The following is a 12,803-nucleotide window of genomic DNA, read 5'->3' as shown; positions in this document are numbered from 1 at the left end:
TGTCCTGCTGGGTTTGGAGTGCAGCAGGGATTTCTCCTCAGATATACCACCCTGCCTGACACCTGAGGGCTGAGGGTGCTGGAGGTGCACTGGGGCATCCAAATCACCTGCACAAAGGTGGCAGATGTGGTATAGGAGCAAGGGGTGACCTTCCTGAGTGGCAGCAAGAGAGGGATCTGCTGGGCTGCTACAAGCAGTTATGAAGCCTCTCTTTGAACCCTTTCCTCCACCTCTGTCTCAGTCACTGCCTTTAACAACCTCAATTTCTAGCTCTGTTCAGGCCATGGCAGGATTCATCCTCTTCAAGGGGATGCATCCAAGACACAGATATGATTTTCCCTCCAGAAGTTCCTCTACCTCTCTGGTAGCAACAAGGCAAACCTGGGTGGGTGACTCAGGTTTTCCAACCTGATCTCCTTGAAGATGTCCCTGCTCATTGCAGGAGTGCTGGACTGGATGGTCCTTAAAGCTTCCTTCCAACCCAAACCATTCCATGATTCTGTGATCCACATCTGGGAGGAGGTAAAGGTGGGTAAGGCTGAGAAATCCCCACAGGGAAAACAATTCAAACTATTTACCCTGTCTCACAGAGAGTGTGGTGGGTTTTGCATCCACCCTGCTCCTGCATGGAGTGGCTCCCAGGCGAAGCCTTACTTCCATAGTGCAAGTTATCCCAAACTCAATATCCCAGTATCATCCAAGGGGTACCACTGCCTCTTGTCCTGCACAGGCTGATTTATCGAGTAGAATTATGCGTGGGAATGAGCCAAGGCCAAGGTCACTTCCAGCAGTTCCTCACCAGGGAGTAAGAGCTGCTGGCTGTGGACTGTTGTTTACTGAAGGAAGGGGAATTGCCCACCCTGGTGTGCTCTGGAGCAGGACCCCCAAAGCAGGTCCTCACCTTGGAGGTGGTGAGGTGGAAAGGAGGTGGTGTAGGGTGAGCAGGAATAGAGATGTCTTGGAGCTGTGAGTAGAGAGATGGCTTGAAAGGAGATGAAAATCTCCTCAGGGGAAAAGCTGGAAGATTTATCTCTGGAAAACTCCCAGTGTGGTACTTAGGGCATGGAAGAAATGAAGTGGGCAAAATTCCCACCCTAAAACCCCCAGCTACACACCTGGCTTCAACCATCCCAGAGGCACCAGTCTTGCCCTGGAAGAAACCAGTAAAACCAGTGACCCAGCTGTGCCAGCTGACACCCAGTGGAGATCTGACCCATCTCTGGCTGGACTGTGAGCAGGGAAAGATCCCCTCACTCCTCCTACCACCATGAACTGAAGCAGCGAGGGACTGCTGGGCTCCATGCTGGGATATTCCATCCTTGCTTGTGTGGCAATGCCTCCATGCAGTCCCCTCTCCTGGATGCTTCTCCTCTCCACTGAGTGACAGTCTGGCTCCTCAGGGACCTCGCAAAGCTCAGCCAGAGGTTAGCAGCCACTGTGGCTCGCATGAGCCATCAGCCCCATCGGGAGATAAGGCTCCCCTTGATAACAGGACCTGCCAGAGCTGAGCCTCCAGTTTTTCCACCTTTTTGAAGTCTGGCCGGTGAAGTTTTGCAGGACTTTGTCTTTTTGCCAAAGTAACCAACTTCCAGCTCCAGCTTTTGCCTTCCCTCCTTTTCCCCGGCCTCCTCCCCCTTGCCTTCCCTCTTCCTCCTCGCCGCTCCAAGCGCAGCCTCTCCGTGGGGCTGATAGGGTTCTGGGGGGAGGATGGACACCATGAGGGGGTGATGTCATCTGTTTTTGGCCCTTCAGAGGAGCAAGGGTTAGACACGTCTGCCCCTACCCAGCCTGGCGCCGGGAGCAACTGGGAGCCTTCCTCCAGCAGCCGCCCCTGCGCCTTATCAGGGGCAGGATGACATCCCGGGGCCGGGATGCCGGAGCTGCGAGGGAAAGGAGCCCCTGGATGTGAGCCCTGTGAGCATGCCTGGGTGTGCACATGGATGTGTCTGTGTGTGTGTCTGAGCTCGCTGGCAGCAGGGAAATCGCTCCCAGCAGGATGGAGCCGCCTATCAGCCGCTGGGGAAGGGGAAAGCGCCTCGGTGCCAAAGTCAAGGGTGATGCTGTCACCCAGATCTGCTCCTGGGAGGGTTTAACCTCTCATCTCCCAGGCAGACAACCTGGAAAATCCATCTGAAAAAGGTTAGAAGATGGCCCTTGCCATCAAAGGAGAAGGTACGGGGAGATGGAGGGAGATAAATTAATTTGTCCCATACCCAAAGCTCAGTGTCTGCAGTGCTCTCAGGCAGAGCTGGGTACAAATTTACCATGGAAATGGTTTTGGGATGGACCTTTGCATCCTCCTCTTGTTTTGGCAACTTTCTCCAAGGTGGAATGGAAAATCTTCATTCTTTGTAAAATAGTGATAACATTAACACCACCCTCTCTTTTCTTCTCTCCCCCAGAACGTGGTTTGATCAGAAAAGTGTGAAATATTTTTGGCTAAATCCAGGGAAAACTGTGCTTCCTGTCTCCTACAACACAGCCCTCAGAAGGGAAAAGTCTTGTGGGACATGGGAGCCCAAGGAGAGAGACAGTTCCCTACAGCAATGGCCTTAAAATAAATTTAATTTTGTATTATTTATTAATGTTAGAAAGAATATTTTTCCCTTCCATTCTGATGGATCATCATGCACTTTGGAGAACTGTGCTCTGGAGGAAATGGAGATTTTGGGGAAAGCATCTACAGCCCCTGAGGACTGGGACAGAAATCTAAACAACTGGTAGGTCTCCTTCCAGCTGGAAAATTTATAAAATTGATTTTCTTTTGCTTGGAATAAATAAGGTTTTTTGCAAAAGTCATTCTTCAATTGTTGTAACCAGAGTGAGAAAATAAATACTGAAAAACTAGGAGAGCTATAAAATCAGAGGGAACGGCCTCAAGCTGTGCTGGGGGAGGTTCAGGTTGGACACCAGGAGGAATTTCTCCATGAAAAGGGTGGTCAGGCTTTGGAAGGGGCTGCCCAGGGCAGTGATGGAGTCTCCATCCCTGGAGGTACCTAAGAAATGACCGGACGTGGCACTCTGGGCTGGTGACAAGGTAGGGATCGGTCACAGGTTGGGCTCAATGGTCTTGGAAGTCCTTCCCAGCCTAAATGATCGTGTGATTCTGTGTCAAATGAACCTCTGCCACCCAAACCCTGGCACCTTTTTTTCCCTCATGAATAATTTGGTGCCTTGTTTGTACATCCCAACAAGGGGACTGGGAAGAAGTGCAGCCACTGGCGCTGCCCCGTGCTGACCTCGGCTCCCCACATCAGCACCAAAGCCTGGCAGAGGCTCAGCCCCAGCATCTCAGGGGCTGTGTAACAAAGTACACGTTTTTCCTAGGCATAAATAAATGACTTCACCCTCCTGGCAAGCTGCTCCTGGCTCTTTCAGCAGCTCCACGTGGAAAAATGGCAGCGCTGGAGCAGCACACCCCTCTCCCCCCACGGAGGGAGCACTGGCTGATGGGGAAGCTCCAAAACAAACAGCATGGTGAGCAGCTGCTGGGCTGCTCCCCAGCACAACAGCAAAGCCACCTGAAGCCAAAATCTCCTGGCTCTCAGCTTGGAGTTGCCCCAGGGCAGGGTGGAATTTGGGGAATGTGCAGAGGAATGACTTTGCACCCCAAATGAGGAGGGTGGATGAGCCCTTTCACCTCTCCAGCCTCCTCCCCAGGACTTGCAGGAGCTTGCAGGACCCTTCCCCAAATCCCACAGGCACTTATGTCTTGTTCCAGGACTATCCCCCCGTGCCCAGGATGGACACAAAAGCTGTCAGGAGTCTTTATTGTCCAGATCTTTGTGCTGTTATCAGTGACTCCCACACACTGGAAGTGAGATATGTGTGACAACATTTTTTCCATCAGCGAGCTTATCATGGCTGAGAAGGGTGGAAAGGGGTGGGGAGGGTGATGGGCAGGGGGAGGAGGGAAGCAGGGGAGGCGCATGGGCACGAACGCCCACCCAGCCCATCCTCCACTCACCCCATGATCCATCTGTGGAAGGAAGAGAGGAAAAAGAGGGTTTTGGGGCAATGCAGTTGTGTCAGACCCAAGGCCTCCTGACCCAGTAGAGCCAGTCCTAAATTCCTTGGGCAAGATGCGAAAACACCCTTCCTGCTAACGCATCTCTAAATTCATATGGGTGTATGTACAAATGAGATCTTCTGCAAGGATGTTGGCTGGGCTAGCAGGACCCCGAGGGGTCTGACCCCTCCTTGGTGTCAGGCAGGGGGAAGGAAGCTCCAGCCAGCAGGAAAGGCACTAATGTGGAAAATATCTCAGCTGCATCCGACCACAGCAGAGCTACTGGGACCCCAGCACTGCATCTGTGGTTGTGACTGCGTGCTGCATCTCCCTGGGTTTCTGCTGCTGCCACTTTTCTCAAGCTCTGGGCCGACAACCCAGGTTTGTAGAGTAGAACCTGATGCCTGCCCTTCCCAGTCTTCATCTGGAGGAGATGGAGGGAGCAGAAGTAGGGAAAGATTCTTTAAGACTGGAAGTTCTTCCCCAGTCTGAAGGACCTAATGCCTGAGGCACCAAGAAACAGCAAAGTTTGTGGAGGAGCTGCGGGGACAAAACCAAAGCTGGGAAGATTTTAGGGAACTACAAAACTTGGTGATAGAGATGTGGAGCTGGCAGCACTTGCAAGGACAATGTGTCCCAGCAAGGTCTCCAGGACAAGCTAAAAGTACAAATGTGATTTCACAAAATGGTTTGGTTTGGAAGGGACCTGAGAGACCATCTCATTCCACCCCCTGCCATGGGGCAACACCTTGCACTAGCCCAGGTTGCTCCAAGCCCTGTCCAGCCTGGCCTTGGACACTTCCAGGGATGGCGAGCCTACAACTCCCCTGGGCAACCTCATCACCCTTATAGTAAAGAATTTCTTCCTAATTTCAAAAGCTCTGTACATTTACTCTGGAAATTATTCTTCTTGTTTATTCCAAGTTCATGCATCCCAAGTTTGCCATTAGCCCCTTTTCTCCCAGAGCTCTGCTTGGCCCATAGCAGCCACTTCAAATGAAACACACTTGCTGGGATGAAAACCACAGAAATTAAATAATCCCTCCCTCCAGGCTGCTGCTTTCAAGGAAAACCCAAGAAAATGCTGCCCTGGTTTCACTTCAAGGTGAGGAGTCTGTCTTGAGACCGTGGGGAGGTGACTGCCCAAAGGAACCAGCTCTGGAAGCAAAGGTGGAGCTGAAGTCCCCCTTGCTGGCATGGGGACAGCCTTATCTCCCCAAGGAGAACAGATACGGATTTTCCTGTCAGGATCTGCACAGTGGACTCCCTGCACCATGAACAGTTAAGGACTTGCATTATGGACTCTCCAGGCTGATGTTTCCAAGGATGAGGCTGGATGACAACACAATCCTTCAATATGTGATCCAAGGCCCAGGGGCAGCCCTATCTGAGCACCAGACAACTCCTGACATGGAGCACATGGAGGGAAAACACATGGGAGGGGAAAAATGTGGATGTTTTGTCTACTCGGGGCTGATTAGCTGTGGTAGCTGGGATGGGGAGGTGGCGGCTGTGCTCCCGTGATTAATGAGAGGTTTCACCATCAGCATCCTCGCTCCCAGGCTGCCTGTTCCCTCGGGAGCTGCTGTCTGTGGGAGATGCTGCTCTGGGAGCTGCTGTCTGTGGGAGATGCTGCTCTGGGAGCTGCTGTCTGTGGGAGATGCTGCTCTGGGAGCTGCTGTCTGTGGGAGATGCTGCTCTGGGAGCTGCTGTCTGTGGGAGATGCTGCTCTTCAAGCACAGTTCATTAGCAGGATCCCCTGGGGGGTGACAGACTGTGGTGGGTTAAGCGCAGGCTGGAAAAGGGGCTTTGGGATTTTGGGAGCTGACACGGTGGGGGATGATCAGAGGTCCTGCTGAGTGTAAGCAGAAGTAATTCTGGCTCGAGCTAATCCAGTTATCAGCCCCCACAACAGCCCTGTCATTCACCAGAGTCACGTGGTGAAATACTGCAAAAATGCCTTCAGAGACAGAAAGTCACCAGCTGGACAATCCTGAGGTAAAAGGGGATCCCAAAATACGTGCAGAGACCTCCTGTAACCTGGGCATGGGACAGAGATGAGTGGCTTTCTCATGGATGATCTGCAGCAGTGACTCTCTTGTCAGCCTTAGACCAAGAAATGAGGTTTGTGGATGAAGGTGGTGCAAAAAAAAATGGGGACAAACTCTTTAGCAGGGCCTGCTCTAGCAGGACAAGGGATGATGGTTTTAAACAAAAGAAGAGTCAATTAAGGTTAGTTATGAGGAAAAGTTTTTGCAATGCAGGTGGTGAGGCCCAGGAACACCTTGCTGTGGCTGCCCCATCCCTGGGTCTTCAAGGTCAGGTTCTGTTCAAATCAGTTTATTCAGGGCTGAATGGTTTGGGTTGGAAGGGACCTGAAAGATCACCCAGTTCCACCCCCTGCCATGGACAGGGACATCTTCCACTGTCCCAAGTTGCTCCAAGCCCTGTCTAAACTGCCCTTGGACACTTCCAGGGATCCAGGGGCAGCCACAGCTTCTCTGGGCATCCTGTGCCAGGGCCTCACCACCCTCACAGCTGAGAATTCCTTCCCAATATCCCATCCATCCCTGCCCTCTGGCAGTGGGAAGCCATTCCCTGTGTCCTGTCCCTCCATCCCTTGTCCCCAGTCCCTCTCCAGCTCTCCTGGAGCCCCTTTAGGCCCTGGAAGGGGCTCTGAGCTCTCCCTGGATCCTTCTCTTCTCCAGGTGAGCACCCCCAGCTCTCCCAGCCTGGCTCCAGAGCAGAGGGGCTCCAGCCCTTGGAACATCTCCATGGCCTCCTCTGGACTTGCTCCAACAGATCTGTGTCTCTCCTGTGCTGATGACCCCTGAGCTGGATTTAACATATATCTCTCACTTCATTCTTTTTATGTTGGAGAGGGAAAGATGGGCTGCTCGTCTCTGCAGCCCATGCACAAACAACTCACTGAGCCCTTATTTTTTTTCCTTAATTAGGTGCAGTTTTGTATCACTTTCTCATATCCCATGTCATGTCCAAGATGTGTCACCAACCACATCCTGGTCAAGTTCCCTGTGTGCTCGTGGTTGGAATTTTGGTTTCCACCCCCAGCACTGTCAGTGATGGCTCCTGGATCAGGTCACTGGGAGGATTCTGCTCAGGCTCCTCTGCTCACTCCTTTTGGCAGCAGTGTCGGGTGTTCTGCATCCCATCTCATCCCAGGGGACACAGCACCATGGAGATCTCCTCAAGCTCTGCTGCATCTGAAGGACTGACCTCTTCCTCTCTGGGGTTATCATCTACCAGACCCTCACTGCTGACAAGTTACCTTGGCAAGACAAGGATAATCCTTCCCATCCTGGAGGGAATTAAATTTGTCTGCACTTTTAAATTAATCACTCAGTGTTTTTAACACTGATCAGTGAGCACAGAGCTAAACAAGCCCTTGGCACAGTTTGGCCACCAGGACATTCCCAACAGGCACCTGTAGGGAAGAGGTCCCAGAGAAATGATTCTGAAGGAACACCAGGTTAGGTGGTGTTCCTCCACAGGTTATGGCCATGATCAGGATGGATCTGGCCTGGGGTTTTATCCATGTAAAATGTAGAATAAAGGCAGTGTCTTGGAGTAATGATGAAATTTCCATGTGCCACAAGCATGACCTGCTCCAGGGTGAGAACCTGGAAGTGATCAGTGCCTGAGGGACCAGCAGAAAGGGGTGGTGTCTGCAGAAACCAGCCAGGAAACACAGTTGTGCTCTGCCACATTAAGATTAAACAGCTGGACACCTGCATAGGGAACCCGAGGCAGGACACACCTGGGATGTGGACACAAGCCCCTCTCTCTGGTTTGTTTCACCTCAGCAGGATCCAAGGGACTGGTTCACACCAAGTCATAGAAACTTGGAATCATAGAATATAGGAATGGGATGGGGTGGGATGATGATCTGGTTCCAAACCCCTGCCATGGGCAGGGACACCTTCCACTAGACCAGGCTGCTCAGAGCCCCATCCAGCCTCCAGGACTGTCCCTGTCCTCAGGGTTGTCCCTCCTTAGGGACAGCATGCACGAGGCTCAGTCTCACAACAATGGGAAACAGGCCACTAACAGATTAATTAGCAGTCTTCACAATGGGCTAATTACCTGCACACAGACCTGCTGAGCATCCCTGTGCTGTGAGGCTGAGACCTGCTTCTCAGTACAATGAGAAGGATATTTCTGGGCTGCTTTCCTTTCAGCAGCTTCCTCTCGTGGCACAAGGTCTGCTGTGATCTTCATTTCCCTCTTACCCTCCATTATTCCTCAGTATTCCTCTTCCAGGTCCTTTTCCTTATCTGCCGCCACTTTCCTGTTTTTCTTCCTTGCTCAGCACCCTCCAGCCTGCCTGGCTCCTGGAGCATCGGCTCCTGTCGAAGGGTTTCCTCCTCCTCTGGCTGATGTCCTCCCAGAGATAGCCCCGAGCATCCCGGGGGACCGCGGGCATCCCGTGGGGTCCTGTCAGGAGAGGGTGGCGGTGCTGACCGAAGGAAACGGCTCCAGGAGGAAACGGCAGCGCTGGGCTCCCAGAATATCTCTGCTCTGGGTTACCCCAGGGATGCAGAGATAAGCAGAAAAAGGGAGAAGGAGGAGGAGGTCAGGGCTGTTGAGCCGAGATGTTTGTGTGTCTTCTGGCACAAACACCAGTCTGGGCTTCCCCAGCAGGCGCCAGTGTTGTTTTGGGGGGCAATTGTTTGTTCAGCCTCGCTCACCTTGGAACGTGCAGTTCGGCACCACGGCAGCCAGGGAGATGCTCAAGGCCATGGGGAGACAATGCTGGGAGAGCCCAGCCCTGTCACAGCAATTCCCAGGAGAGGATCCCCTCTTCTTGTGGTGTTTGTTGCCTTGGGTGGGTGCCAGTTCAGGGTTAGGACCTCGCTGTGCCTGGTGCTGGGAAGACTCAGGGCTATCCCTCACCCCTGAGATGGGACAAACAGGCACTGGGTGCCACAGCCCATCCCATGGGACAGCTGCCTGCCATGTGGGGACTTCCATGGGTGATGTCCACCCCTAGTGGGGCAGTCTCAGGAGCTCGTGGCCCTTGCAAGCACTGGCAAATAGAGATTGCCAGGTACAGGTCCTTGGAGAGGCTGCAGATGCTTGGAAAATGCAGCAAGGCCCCTCCTGGGAGAGCCCGTGGTGTTTTGTCAGCCCTCAGACCCTGAGGTCCATCCCAAGGCAGGTGACCAGGGGACTTGGCACAGTGGAGGCTGCAGCCAGAAGTCACCTCCTCCTTCCCCCTGCCAGGAACTTCCTGCAGCCAAATGATGTCTTGGCAGATAAACAAAAGACCCTGGAAGAGGAATATTGAGGAATAATGGGGGGTAGGAGGGAAATGAAGATCACAGCTACTCCTTCAGCACAGGCATAGCTGGAGATGGTGACTTCTATTCTATTCTATTCTATTCTATTCTATTCTATTCTATTCTATTCTATTCTATTCTATTCTATTCTATTCTATTCTATTCTATTCTATTCTATTCTATTCTATTCTATTCCATTCCATTCCATTCCATTCCATTCCATTCCATTCCATTCCATTCTATTCTATTCTATTCTATTCCATTCTATTCCATTCCATTCCATTCCATTCCATTCCATTCCATTCCATTCCATTCATTCAAATGATTCATGGTTCCATGACTGTGCACCACGGCTGTGTGTTGGGACATCTGCCATCCTGTTCCCTGGAGTGAAAAGTCACCTCAAAACTATAAAAAGCCCATTCCACTCCAGCTGTCTTGTTACCCCACCAGCTGAGAAAAACACCCAGCTGCCAACTTCCCCTCCAAACCCCAAGGCCTCTCCAAAGTCCCAGGACAGCATAACTTTACACTTAGCTCTTGCTTTAAACACGCGTGACTCTGTCGCAATGAGCACGAAGCTGTCTCAGAGCCAGTTCCCCCTGCTCGTCCCCAGCCAAACCTGCTGCCTTCCTCCTGCTATATTTATCAGAAGGATTTGGCTGGCTGGAAAGTGCCTGGGGAGGCAGCAGGGGTGGAGCCTCCTTGGAGATCAGCCATGGGAGAGAACCTGGAGTTGGCTCCAGCTCCATGTGGCTGTTTTGAGATGGTCTCACATCCCCCCTCAGGGTAATTCCAGTGTAAACCTGGGAGGCTGCTCTTCAGCTGGTGAATTCCTCATGCTTTACACATAATTTATAAGTCTTTAGCACCTTTGTGCTTGTTCTTGTGCTGGGGACCTGCTCCCCTCTCAAACCCTCACAACCCTCATCTCCAAACAGAGATTTCCAGGGAGAGATGCTGCCACTTTTTTCCTACCCAGATGCTCAAATCAATTTTATTTTTGTCACCCTGTCTCTTTAAACCCACAGGGATTGTCACCCTAAGGTGGGAATTCTTACAGACACAAGTGAGATCGGTGAATTCCAGCACCTAAAAAAAGCTTTGTCACCCCCACACTCTCCTGTAGCAGGGAGACCAGAGGAGAGCGACACACAAAACCTCTCCCAAACCTCCACAGTGAGACAGGACGGTGTTTAATCCTGGTTTTTCTGCATCCCCTGGGGAGATCTGAAGCCTTGCCCGTGCCAGCCTGGAGGCACTCCCTCAAACCCCTGCAGCTGCAGATGCTGAGCCAGCTGTGCAGGAGATTCCTGCCGTGCACCAGGCTTGCAGCAACACAGGATCAAACCTCTTGGACACGGAGGTTTTATGGTGCTCAGCTTCCCCTTCATTCCTGGAGCACACACCCCTGGCATTTCAGGCTCTGAATGTGTTTTTATCTTTCTGTGCTGGGATGCTTCTCTGGGCACCCTGTGCCAGGGCCTCCCCACCCTCACAGCCAGGAATTCCTTCCCAATGTCCCATCCATCCCTGCCCTCTGGCAGTGGGAAGCCATTCCCTGTGTCCTGTCCCTCAATGTCCTTGTTCCAAATCCCTCTCCAGCTCTCCTGGAGCCCCTTTAGGCCCTGGGAGGGGCTCTGAGCTCTCCCTGGATCCTTCTCTTCTCCAGGTGAGCACCCCCAGCTCTCCCAGAGCACCCCCTTTCTCAGAGCAGAGGGGCTCCAGGCTTCAGAGCTTAAAATGAGATAGGATGGGACAGCCCAGCTCCCTTGAGGTATTCAGGGTGGCAGTCCCCACACAGACATGGGATAAGGTGATGGAAACCTTCCTCCAGGAATGAGAGTCATTCATGTTCAAAGTGAGAGGGCCAGGGGCAGATTTCATGATTCATGAGAAGTGACAGCAGGAGCTGCCCAGCTCCACAGTTCTCGCTCAGCCAAGGAAATATGCTCCACACATCCCTCTGTAAAACCTTCCCGGACCACGAGATGGCATCAAAAACCAGCCCAGCCTGAACCAGACAGGTTTTCCCTGTAGTCTTGCATCCTCCAGCAAGCCCAGACTTTCTGAGGTTCATCAGCAGGATGAATGGCACAGGACATTTTTACTTACAGGAATGTCACTTCTGCTGCAAGAAACTCCCTGTTGGCTCCCTCATCCCTCATCCCCTCATCTTAAAATTAAGATTAAATTCAATGCATTTCCAGTTTCTCCCACATCCCAAACAGGTCCAGGTACCCATCTTGAGGGTTCTTTGCTGCTGATCATCAGAAAACCCTCCCAGCACTTTGCCCTTCCTGCCCCATCTCCTCAGGAATGACCCCGATTTCCAGTCCCACCAGTTCTCCTCCTATTTCCATTTCCCCCCTGAGGCTCATGTATAAACAAAGCAGAGAACAGGGGAAAACAGGGTTACCAGGAGAAAACTGGTCCCGAGTGGCTGGTGGCATGTGACAGAGCCTCCCGCGTCACCGGGAGCCTGGCACGGTGCCTGATGAGATAACCTTTCACTGCAGCACCAAAAACACCCTTTTCCCAAGGATCCTGGGAGGTTTCCCTTCCTGCTGGGAGCCAGCAGCTCTTCTGGCTTTGCAGGCAGTCAGAGGGTGCCAGCAGCACAATGGAGCCACTGCAGCAGGGCTCTCCATGGTGGCTTTCTCCAGCTGGACTCACCATGGGACGGAGCCTTCCTGCCTCAGTTTCCCTTCTGCCAAGAGGAAACCAAAAATCGCTCTGCAGAGAAACTGGTCTCTCCCTGAAGCCAAATTCTGCCTGTACCAGAGGCAGTCTCCATCCCTGCATCACCTTTCCAAGCCAAAAACAACACAGAAAATGTGGCCCCCACCCAATATGTGTTTCATGCTGTGAGCAGGAGATGAAGTTACAGATGCAAATGAGAATCTGGGGATCTCTTGGAATAGACAAGGGCAATCACAGCCCCATTCCTTGGCCAGACACGTTGGGAAAACACCTTCCCAACTCTGCTTTGGGAAGGAAGACTCAGGCAAGTGAGGAGGAGCCAAGAGCTCTGGTGATCCCCTTGTCCAGGCTCTGCTCTGGGCCATGGCCAACCTCAGAGCCCACGGAGAAAGGCCAAATTGTGAGACACTTCCTCAAAAAGTTGTGCCCAGAGCTCTCCCAGTAAAGCCAGGATGGCAAAGTTGCCCTGGTTGGGAGGGACTGACACACTGGGCACACAGCAGAGCAAAGGACACAGAACAATTTGCTTTCCCTCTGTACAACGCCCACAGAAAAGTGCTTTGGATGCAAATTCTCACATGTCACTGTCCCCACTTCTCTCTCACTTCTTTTTTTTCAGTGGATTTTCTCCTCTGGAGCCAGCTGAGGGTTTCTTTTTGAAACATAAGGTCTGTCCTCATCCTTAGATGTCCCCCTCCTTACAGCTCTCTTCTGGGCAGAGTGACCACAGAGGGGCACAGAGGGGAAGTCAGGTCCTGCTTTCCATCACAAGCCAGGATGGATGGACACAG

The sequence above is a fragment of the Cyanistes caeruleus genome, chromosome 2 (genome assembly GCF_971803275.1).
Source record: "Cyanistes caeruleus chromosome 2, bCyaCae1.hap1.1, whole genome shotgun sequence".
Lineage (NCBI taxonomy): Eukaryota > Metazoa > Chordata > Aves > Passeriformes > Paridae > Cyanistes > Cyanistes caeruleus.
The sequence above is the reverse complement of the archived record's forward strand: the minus strand, read 5'-3'. Positions refer to the sequence as shown.